Below are 12019 nucleotides of genomic sequence, written 5' to 3'. Positions count from 1 at the left end.
AGTACCACACCATACACCTCCATGGGATCAAAATGTCTATACACCTTGTTACCAACCATATGAACCGGCACACCCTTATACACCACCTCAATACACTCATCCACATGACACACCTTCCAACTACACAACCTTTCTCCCAACCTTTGAACCTTCTTTTCTATCAAATTATGAAGTTTCCCAACCCTTGTCCCAAGAACAACAAGACCTTCAAACATTCTTCCAAGAGTAAGAAGGGTTCCATAGGACACAAGGGAAATTCATGGCTACCATAGCCGAGGCGGTGAACTGCTTAGCCTCACTACGCTCAAGTAATCAAGACATTCTCCTTGAGGAATGTGGAAGAGCAACGAAGGAGTGTAGAGAGGAGGAAAACATGGAGCCTCAAGAGAAAGAAGAAGAGCTAGGACAAGAATTGCAACATGAGGAGGAAGGTAGAGCTAGTGAACCAGAAGAGGTAAATGGAGAGTTGAGGAAATTTGATCAAGAAGTGGATTGATCAACAATGAATTTTTGTCCACCTTGGTCAACCCCCTCAATGATCTAGAAGAACCCTTCTCTCTTGAGTTTGAGAGAGATAGGGAAGTGCTTGAAAAGAGTGGTGAGGAAGAGGTGATCATCCAAGAAGTAGGAGCTTTCATCCAAGAGTTTACAAGAGTGACTCCAACCCAAGGGTAATTTGAGTGGGTAACAATATCTTCGATGAGCTTCAAAGCCCCATACCAATATGCTCTCTTGGAAACAGATTATCAACTAAAGGTGCTTCTTGGAGTGTTAAACGGTGAAGGAATGGATGTTGGTTGTCAAAGGAATTCAAGGTATAAATGGTGCAACATCCAATTTGGAGGAGTCCAACACTCAAGTGGGTGCTTCAAAGGTGCTTGGGAAGGTTGTTCGTCCAAGGGTACAAGTGAAAGTCCACAAGAAGATCATAGAGGAACCAAAGTGTGGGATCCGGGCATACATCTTTACAACCAACAATTTTGGATCCCAATTTATTGCTTGAGGTTGCTTGAGAGCTTAATGGACTTCGTTTGGGATCCCCGAGGATTTTTGAAGAGCAAGCATGGTTGGAAACTCAAGGATGGATGGAAGCACAAGCCTCCTTGATGTGATCTCCAACCAAAAGTCCAACTTAAGGACTTATAACCAAAGTGCTAGGTGGGAGACACCCCACCATGGTAAAATCCTTTCAACCCTTCTTTCTTTTAGTTTTTGTTTATTGAATTTTGTCTCTTGGATTAGCTTGGTTTGATTGCATTCTAGGGTGAAATTAGTGGTATTTTATGTTTGATCATGTGTTTTTGAAGAATGATGTGTTTTGGGCTTGAAAAACTTTGATTGATATCATGGTTGGTGCCTTAGAGGCTTTAAAAATGTTGCAGAAATAGAGTTCTGTGCGTGCGCACAGTATCGTGAGTACGCACACTTCTCCCGTTTTTCGCCATCTCTGCGCGCGCACAGAAGTGTATGTACGCACACATCTTGACACCCCCTCTGCCAGCAGCGCTCGCACGTCCTGTTCATATGAATGCCCCCAAATTTGTTGGTGCGCGTACGCACACTCACTTGTGCATCCACACGGGTCGCATTCTGGGTGTTAATGAGAAAGAATGCCCCGTTTAGCCAGCAGTCTTCATCTTTTTTCTCCTTACTGCTGCTGCTCATCCACCCCAACCCAACCCTTCTTCCGGCAACCACCACCGTCGCCGTCCGACCGCCGCCGCCGGAGCCACCACCACTGCCACCATCTCTCTCTCTCTCTCTCTCTCTCTCTCTCTCTCTCTCTCTCTCTCTCTCTATTCTTCTTCTTCTTCTTCTTCTTCTTCTTCTTCTTCTTCTTCTTCTTCTTCTTCTTCTCTTCTTTCTTTTATTTCTTCTTTCTTCTCTTCTCCAGCGAAGCACCGCCGCCGTGAGCCTCGCAGTAGCTATCACAAGTGCCACTGTTGCCTATCCCTTTCTTTTCTATTCTTCATCTTTTCAATTTTCTTGTTTTAATCTTCTTGGTTATGTTTAGTTGCTTGCTTAATTTTTGTTTTCTTGATTTAACTTTAGTTATTTAAGTTTGCTTAATCAGTTGTTGTTGAATTGCAAGTGTTCAATTGTGACTTATGGGTTGTTCATCCTTGAATCTTTGGCTGAAATTGATGAATATGTGCACCGCATACCATGTGTATGACATAATGCTTAGATGAACTTTTTGTTTAATGCATGTGTTGTCGCGACCATATGTGTTAGACTATATCCTTGTTTGGCATTCTAATCAAGAATGGTGCACTTTTGAATGATTATGAAGATATCTTGGATTGGATTTTCAATAATGTACTTGTTTAATGCTTTTAGTTGCTATCACCAAATTGATATGAAGAGTAACATTTGACTTCTTTTTGGTGAAATTTTTAACAAGTAAATATTGGATATAGTGAATTGAATTGGATTGCTTGTTCGTCATGGTTTTTAAGTCAATATAATCACATCACAATATATTTGCTCCTTGTTAATGCTTTGCATTTGTTTGAGTTGACTTGACTTGATTCTTATCAAGACTTGTCACTTTTTATAGCAAGCACCTTCCCATGTGATTATTTGATTGTTCTTAAGGATGAATGAGTAGTTTTTCTTCATCATTGCATTGGTCATTGTTTGTTGTGCCATTTTATATAAACTTTGCGCTTTCACTTACACAATTTCAATATCCAACATTTTCTACATTCAATTCACTCTTGTTGTAGTTGCCTAAATTTGCTTGTACTTAATTGATGCTCATCTCTTAGTTGTATCTTAAGCCATTTAGTTGAGGAACTCATTCTTACTTTTTGATGGTGTGAATGCCTTTTTAACCGGCTGTTGTGTGTATTCTAATCGCGAGCATGATTGGAATACACACATGGCTCATCTTTTTATTAAACCACACCACTATGCAAACCTCCTCAATTAAATGCTTGTTTGTTTTCTTTATGCTCCTAGCATACAATGTATTTGCTCCCTCCTTTACCTTTTTGTGCTATTAGCCCTATGATTCTTGATTATACTTTATTCATTCTTTTTGAGGATGAGATATAATGGCAAGGAGCCGATAGAGGAGGAGGACACCGAGGATGGAGATGCCGAGAATGCTTTGGACTTGGCAATTCCACACAACCCAAGCCCCCACATCCACCAGCTGAAGGTGGAGGAACCTAGAAACATTCCCCCCGGATTGTGTTCGTGCACGGAGGACCGTGCAACGCTTAAGTGTGGGGGAGGATTCATCATTTTTGGGTCGTAAACATACTTTTCCGAACACTTTGCACTTTAATTTTATTTTTTTATTAGGTTTCTTGTATATATTTGGAGTGTTTTTGACTGTTGCATTGCATTTTATTTTGGTATACATATCATAGTTTATTTCTAGCCATTGCATATTGCATTTTGCATCTTTTGCATGATATATATAGCTTATAGATAGAAGTTGTGATTGGATAATGTGAATAGTATAGCACCTAGTTCAATTTTGTCCTAATTATTCATGTTAGTTTTTGCGATGTTGAAAATTAGGAATAGAACTAGGAAATTTTTGAAAAATGTCCATCATCCATCACAACATACATACATACATATAGGAAATAACTTTGGTGAAAAACAACAAAGATTTTTAAGAATTTTGTTTTTAGGGTGTTCTATTGAATTGATTTGGAAAATTGTTTTTGAACTTGCTTGAATGATTTTTTTGTGGAACATAGAAGAGAGAAAGAACAAAATACCTTGTGAGTTTTTGAGCTATATTGAGGGGTTACACCTTTTAACCACTAATTTTATTCATTGTGTGTTATATCTCTTCTATGATTGTAATCTTGGTTTTGCTTGATTCTTTATTTCCAATGATTGATGTTTTGAATTGCATTGAGCATGATTGAGGCCATCTTTGCATAGCTCACTAACCTATATAGACCTACCCTTTACATCTACCATTGTTAACCCCTTTGAGCCTTATTTACCCCATTGTTTGTAATATCACCACATTGCAACCCTAAGCGGAAAACCATGATTTACCTTGGATTGTATCCTTGATTAGCTTAGGTTGAGGAGTGTGTGTCATGTAAGTGTGGGGAAAATTTTGGGAAGCATTGGTAGAGAAAAATTATGTTTTGGGTACTTATTAAAAAATTTGGAAAAATGGGTGCACATTCAAGTCTCAATTTACTTTAACCATATGCATTTGTCATAAAAAAAAGAAGAGAAATAGAAAAGAAAAAAAATAAAATGAAAGAAAAATAAAATATAGTAATAAGATGGGACAAAGGTTGTCCCAAAGAAAAGAAAAAAAATGAATAAGGAATGCATATGTGTTTTGAATAGAAACTAAGGCATGAATGTGTGAAAAGAAGTAATGGGTGGTTAGAATGCATTTTGTGATTTGGTTGATATAAGTTGAGTGAGATACTTGAGCTAATCAAAGAACCAATTCTTTACTCTACTTAGCCATATCTATCCCACCTTAACCCTAACCCCATTACAACCCTAATAAGTCCTCATAATAATTGTATTCACACATCACTTGTTTGTTGATTGTTAGATGAAAAGCAAATCCTTGAAAGCATGATTAGAAAGAGATTTAAGTGATTAAACCCTAAACACCGAGTGATTAGAGTATATATAGACCTAGTGAGGGTTCAATTACTCAATTCTATGTTTCCATACTTTTTATCATGCATTCTTGCAAGTTGCTTCATTTTGATGTCCCGAATCAATTCTTTAGATCTTGGTTGCATTGGAAGATTTTTTTGCTTGGCCGTATTTGTCCATATACTTGCTTGAAAATGTGATTGTTTGTTTTCACCAATTTCATAGGAAAGTATAGATAGATATATATAGTATATACATACTTGCATGCATATAGATAGCTGCATTCAATGAGCTGGTTACCCCTTTTGATCATTTTTCCTTGTTGGTTTAGCATGAGAATATGCTATTGTTTAAGTGTTGGGGAATTGATAAGTCCATATTTTTCGATACATTTTAGCTTGATTTGGATGGATTTCATTACATAAACTCACACTTAAGCACCAAAATAGCATACTTTTGTGTTTTGTCCCTAAAATGAACCTAAATGTGAAAACATGCATTTTTGTGCCTAAATGAGTGAATTTAATTCCACTTTTATTCCATTTGATGCCATGACATGTTTGTTGAGTGATTTCGGGTCAATTAGGCAAGAATGGATAGCCAAAAGTGGAAGAAAGCATGTACAAGGGAGAAAACATGAAGAAAATAAGAAAAAGCACACACAGTGAAGTGTGCGTGCGCACAAGGAAGCGTGCATACGCACAAGAAAGAATTTCCATGTGTGCGAGCGCACAAGCACCTGTGCATACGCACAGGTCAACTTTCAGCCGAGTGTGCATACGCACACATCTGTGCGTACGCACAGGACCCTGCACGTGATTTCATTAATGAAACACGTGCTGCGCGATTTCTGAAGGCTCTTGGCCCATTTTGGAAGGCTGGAAGGCTTAAATGAAGTGCTATATTAAGGGGGTTGAAGCCATATGAAGGCATGAGGGTAGGAGGTCTCATTTTTACATTTTAGTATAGCAATTAGGAGTAGGAGTACTGTAGAGTAGAATTCTCTCTTAGGGTTTATTTCCATTTCCATTGAAGCTTTTTATAGCAAGCTTTGATTTTGGATTTTGCTTCTTTAATTGTAAGTACTCTCAATTTCCTATTTAATTAAAGCACTTTTACTTTCATTTCCTTTGGTTCAAGTTACTTTGTTCATATTTGCAATTTTGAGTTTCTTGAAGTTTTGATTGATGAATTTAATGTTTCATGCTTTCTTTATGCTTGATTGCTTGTTTATATTTAGTTTTGTTGATAGTTGGTTATAGTTCTCTATTTTTCCTTGCAATTTCCTATATTTTACTTTTATGCATACAAGGTGTTTGTGAAAATGCCAATTATAGATTTTGAGTAGATTTTTCCACCTTGGCTTGTGGTTTGAGTTCCTAGGATACTAGAGTCATAATGTCTGACATTCAGTGGTAATTCTTGGGGAGTTAGTTGACTCTTGTTTCCGTTAAAGCCAGCCTTTTATCAACTAGTTTGGTAAGTTGGCTGATGCGTGAGCATCTTTTCTATCTTTTCCTAGTGAATTTGCATCTAATTTGTTGAGTTTAATAAATAATTAATTTTTTTTAGCCAATATGGATGCTACTTTGAGTCTTTTGCAATTTTGTTTATTTTAGGTAGCATTCGGCTGGATTTGATGGAGTTTCTGCAGCACAAGAATCAAAGGAGATGGCAGCAAGGAGCGACGCGTACGCGTGAATTTGGAGCTTTCCATGGCGACGCGTGCGCGTGACCGACGGGTGTGACATGCGCCACGTGTAGAAAAATGCAGAAAATGCTGGGGGCAATTTCTGGGCTGTTTTGACCCAGTTTTTAGCCCAGAAAATACAGATTAGAAGCTGCAGAATGGACGAAACAAGTGGTCCCCATCCATCCATTGAAGATTTGATTATTTAAATTAATTCAAATTTAAATTCAAATCTTAAATTAGGAAAAGATATTATTTTAATTTTTAGTTTTAGATATTAGATTTTAAATTATTAGGATTAGTTATAAAAGGGAGAAGAAACCTCTCTTTTGAGAGAGGTCCTGGGGAGGATCCCATTCCATCTCAATTTACAATCCGTATTTTCTCTGAACCATGAGCAACTAAACCTCCACTGTTAAGGTTAGGAGCTCTGCCTATTGTATGGATTGATACTATTATTTTTCTATTTTAATTCATGTTTTGATTTATATTTAAGAATTGTTTTCGTTCTTTATTTTATGAATTTGGGTGGAACGGAAGTATGACCCTCTTTCTAAATGCGTTCTTGTATAACTTGGAAAAGCTCTTTACTTGAACAACAGCTTGAAAACATATTCTCCTAAATTTCTAATTTATCTGGATTTAATAGGATACGTGACATATAATCCTTTTATGTTTGGGTAATTAGGATTTCTGTGGCATATAACTAGAATTGAACTTCACCCCCTAATTGGAATTAATTGACCAAGGAATTGGCTGTTAATGAATTTTAGAGGAGACTAGAAAGGTCTAAGGAATTAGGGTCTAGTCACATATAGTTGCCATAAATTAGATCTTACATGATTAAAATAAAATAATAAGAAAAGTCAATCCGGAAAATAGATAACTCTGAAACCTTAATTGTTTCTTCATATTTTATTCCTCACCTATTCACCTGCCTGTCTTCAAACTCTTCTTTATTTTTTATGCTTTTGAACTTCCAAACACTATTTTCTGTTTGTCTAACTAATCCTATCAAACACTATTGTTGCTTAATCCATCAATCCTCGTGGGATCGACCTTTACTCACGTAAGGTATTACTTGGTACGACCCGGTGCACTTGCCGGTAAGTTAGTGGGCTACAAATACCGCACCAAGTTTTTGGCGCCGTTGCCGGGGATTGACTGTGATTAACAACTACTAGTTGTTTGATTGTTTAGATTAGGCGTTTTAATTTTAATTTTATTTAAATATTGTTTTATTAATTTTCGAAAAAAAAATTTAAAATTTCCTTGTTTTTTCGTTAGCGCCCCCTGTCCCCGTTTTCTTTATTATCTTTTTTACTTTCGTTTAAAATTTAAATAAAAAAAAACCTCGTCAGTTTTTTTATTTTATTTCTCTTTTTATTTTATTTCTTCATTTTACCCTGTTCGTTTTCTTTCATTTTTTTTCTTTTATTATTTAATAAATATAAAATAAAAGAAATAAAAATAAAAAATATTTTTAAATAAATAAATAGCACTAATATTTTTCTTAATTTCTGAAATTAAGTTTGATGTTTTCTAGTTAGTTTTATTTTAAATTTTCTTATTTTAATTTTTAGAATTCTATTCTTTCTTCTTTGCTTTCCTATTTACCACATGGTGCGTTTAATCTTTTTTGGTGTTTTGTGCTAAGAAAAAATAATAGAGAGAGATCATATGGGTTACTACTCACACCCGAGTAGTGATTCATATCATTATGAATGGGGGAACTACCCAAATTTTGGTTGGCAAGGTCAAAACCAAAGAAACTTCAGTGCTCTATGTTCCAACTATCAAGAGCCACTACCGCCCTATTCATATCAAGAACTACCATCTACATACACATACCAAGAACCATCATTTTTCTACCCATATCAAGAGCCACCGTCTACCTATTCTTACCAAGAACCATCCTCTTTTTACTCTTATCAAGAATCATCACCTCCTTCTTATTCTTATCAAGAACCATCACCTCCTCCTTATTCATTTCAAATACCATCAGATCTTGAGCTTCTCATGAAAGAATGCATACATGAAAGAAAGATAAGTGTCAAAAATATAGAGAAACATGTGCAGTTGATTATCAAGTCACAGGAAGAAGAGCAAGCAAATTCCTTCCCAAGAGATATAATGTAAGATCCTAAGAAAGAAAGTGAGAAAATTAATCAAAGGAGTTTATACTCCAGTGAATTAGAGAACTTTCCATCCTCACACATGGAAGAAGAGGAAGATGCAAAAACAAAGGAGGAAGGTGCACCCACAAAGGATGAAGATGCACAACCTCCCATGCTCTTGGTAAGCAATGAAGAAGAGATTGAATTAGAAGATAGCTACCAAGAGGAAGAGGTTGAAATTGAGAAAGCTTGCAAAGAAGTGGAAGAATTCAAAGAAGAACACAAGGGAGTGGAGCTTGCAAGACCTCTCCCAAAGTCATCACCATCCAATACAACATTCAAGTGGGTAAAATTCCTATCCTTAACCTTTACGTTCCTACTTGAATATGGGCTACTGGAGACAGATGGTCAACTTAGAGCTCTTTGTGGCATTAAGAGTAAGAGGAAGATGATTAGTGGTAAGAGTTATCAAGCAAGGTTCAAGATGGTTGCATGCTCCAAATTGAAGTGCAAGGATTGGTGTAGAGCTCAATTGAATGGGTCTAGAAGGTTGTTTGGATATCTCTGTGAGAATTCAAATCAATTGCCACCCGGTGGGAACAATGGTGATCCACAAGAAGACGGGTGTAAAAGCAAGGTTTGGGACCCTGGAATTTATTCTCACAATCAACACTATTGGAGCCTTGTCACTTGCTTCAACTTGCTCGAAGGAGTTATGCGCCTAGTTTGGAATCCCGGTGGTTATTGGATTAACAAACATTGGTGGAGATTTCTGGATCAGTACAAGCACAAGCCACCATGACAAGGAGCTCACCACATGTCCAATTTAAGGACTTTAACTAAAAGTGCTAGGTGGGAGACAACCCACCGTGGTATGATAATTCCTTTTCATTCTTAGCTTTATTTTGTTTTATTTTTTTATTAGTAGTATTTTTCTAACTTATTTGATTTTTATTAAGTTCTTACTAATTTTCTGATTATGCAGCTATTTTATAACAGGAACCGAACTCCTCAGGCAAAAAAAAAAAAAGAAGAGAGAGAGCATATGACGCGCAAGCGTCGCTGACGCGTACGCGTCATATGCATGTGCATGAAAAATAAAATTTGACAGAGTTACGCGGGAGTGGTGCCAGAATGAAGCCTTTCGCACAAACAAGCCCACGCGGACGTGTACCCCACGCGTGCGCGTCATTCATGATTTTGGCACTCCACGTGTCCGCGTCATCGACGCGTACGCGTGACTTCACAAATCGGCGTAAAAAGGTGTTTGGGCAGAGAGTTATGCTAGCTTGGGGCTGGAAGTGTGCTAAACGCACAAAATTGCCCACGCATACACGTCCTTGACGCGTGCACGTCATTTGACCAAACGGACATCCACGCGTGCGCGTCCACGACGCGAACGCGTCGTATGCTAATATTGGTTCCCTAGCCACGCGAACAGAGAGTTGCGCGTGCGCGCGGCTAGCTTCGCGCGAATCGCGCAAAACCCAGGGCACGCAGACGCATGCCTGATGCTGAAGCGATATTAAGAAAATTCCGCGACTCACGCGTACGCGTGCCGCACGCGTATGCGTCGCCTTCGCCGCCCAGTTTCAATTTTCTTTCTCCCTCTCCCAATCCTAATTCTCTCTTGTTCTTTTATCCTTTCCTTTTTCTTGCATATTAATATTTGTTTCTTTCTATTTTCAGTTCTTCTTTGCTTGAGGATAACCAAACCTTTAAGTTTGGTGTTGACGCTTCGCTTAAGGGTTTTCTGTTTATTCCTATGGCACCAAAAGGGAGGTGAATCATCTTCACGAAGGAGCACAACCTGAAGAATAAAACGACCACTAGGATAACTAAGGTGGTTGGGTTTCTTTCATTCTATATTCCTCCCCTCTTTTTCTATATTATGTTTCGGTTTTCTGCTATATTTGCTTTGTTTGTTGCATGATCCTTTATTAGTTAGAATCCTAGGACTAGTTTAGTTCTCCCTATTGCTTTAATTATGAAAAGATGTCTCATGTATTACTCACTGAGCTTAAATTCAAATAAAAAATACAGGAGTGATATATTGCATGAGAAAGTGGGTCTATATTGAAGAATAGTCTTATTTACTTAAATGTGGTGGTATTTTCTGTGATTCTGAATGCATGACATGAACAGTGCATATTTTTTATAGTGAAGTTTATGAATGTTAAAATTGTTGGCTCTTGAAAGAATGATGAAAAAAGAGAAATGTTATTGATAATCTGAAAAAATCATAAAATTGATTCTTGAAGCAAGAAAAAGCAGTGAAAACTACGAAGCTTGCGAAAAAAATATAAAATAAAATAAAATAAAGAAAAAGAAAGAAAAAAAGCAAGCAGAAAAAGCCAATAACCTTTTAAACTAAAAGGAAAAGGGTAAAAAGGATCCAAAGCTTTGAGCATTAATGGATAGGAGGGCCCAAAGGAATAAAATCCTGGCCTAAGCGGCTAAATCAAGCTATCCCTAACCATGTGCTTGTGGCGTGAAGGTGTCAAGTGAAAAGCTTGGGACTGAGTGGTTAAAGTCGTGATCCAAAGCAAAAAGAGTGTGCTTAAGAACTCTGGGCACCTCTAACTGGGGACTCTAGCAAAGCTGAGTCACAATCTGAAAAGGTTCATCCAGTTATGTGTCTGTGGCATTTATGTATCCGGTGGTAATACTGGAAAACAAAATGCTTAGGGTCACGGCCAAGACTCATAAAGTAGCTGTGTTCAAGAATCAACATACTGAACTAGGAGAATCAATAACACTATCTGAATTCTGAGTTTCTATGGATGCCAATCATTTTGAACTTCAAAGGATAAAGTGAGATGCCAAAACTATTCAGGATTACAGTTGTAAACCCCACTATAAGAAGAGACATGAGCTTAATCAAACTCTCATTCTCATGCAAATTCACATCCTAAGCTTATATTAGTTTTGGTTGCTTGAGGACAAGCAACAGTTTAAGTTTGGTGTTGTGATGCGTGAGCATTTTTCCTATCTTTTCCTAGTGAATTTGCATCTAATTTGTTGAGTTTAATAAAGAATTGATTATCTTTTAGCCAATATGGATGCTACTTTGAGTCTTTTGCAATTTTGTTTATTTTAGGTAGCATTCGGCTGGATTTGATGGAGTTTCTGCAGCACAAGAATCAAAGGAGATGGCAGCGAGGAGCGACGCGTACGTGTGATTTGAAGATTTGCTCAGCGACGCGTGCACATGACCGACGCGTCCGCGTGACTCGCAGAAAAGACCATCGACGCGTACGTGTGACTGACGCGTATGTTTTGAATTGAAAAATACTAAAATTTGATTGAGAGGATTGTTTGTTGGTCTAGACTATACTTGCAACGAACCTATATTATATTTTGTGAAATTCTAGATCGGCAATAGTTCTCTCACCATGGACCCTCATCGGATGTGTATCTGCTCTAATCGCTCAAGTGTTTAGGGGTGATTCACTCAATTCTCTTCTAATAATGCTTTCTAAAATTTGTTTTTCATCTAACAATCAACACTTATTCAATGTATGCATACAAATATCATGAGGACTTTTCCATAGGTTGTAATGGGGCTAGGGTCAAGGTAAGGTTATGTATGGTCAAGTGAGCTTAAAAT

The sequence above is a fragment of the Arachis hypogaea genome, chromosome 15 (genome assembly GCF_003086295.3).
Source record: "Arachis hypogaea cultivar Tifrunner chromosome 15, arahy.Tifrunner.gnm2.J5K5, whole genome shotgun sequence".
Lineage (NCBI taxonomy): Eukaryota > Viridiplantae > Streptophyta > Magnoliopsida > Fabales > Fabaceae > Arachis > Arachis hypogaea.
This window is presented reverse-complemented; position numbering follows the sequence as displayed.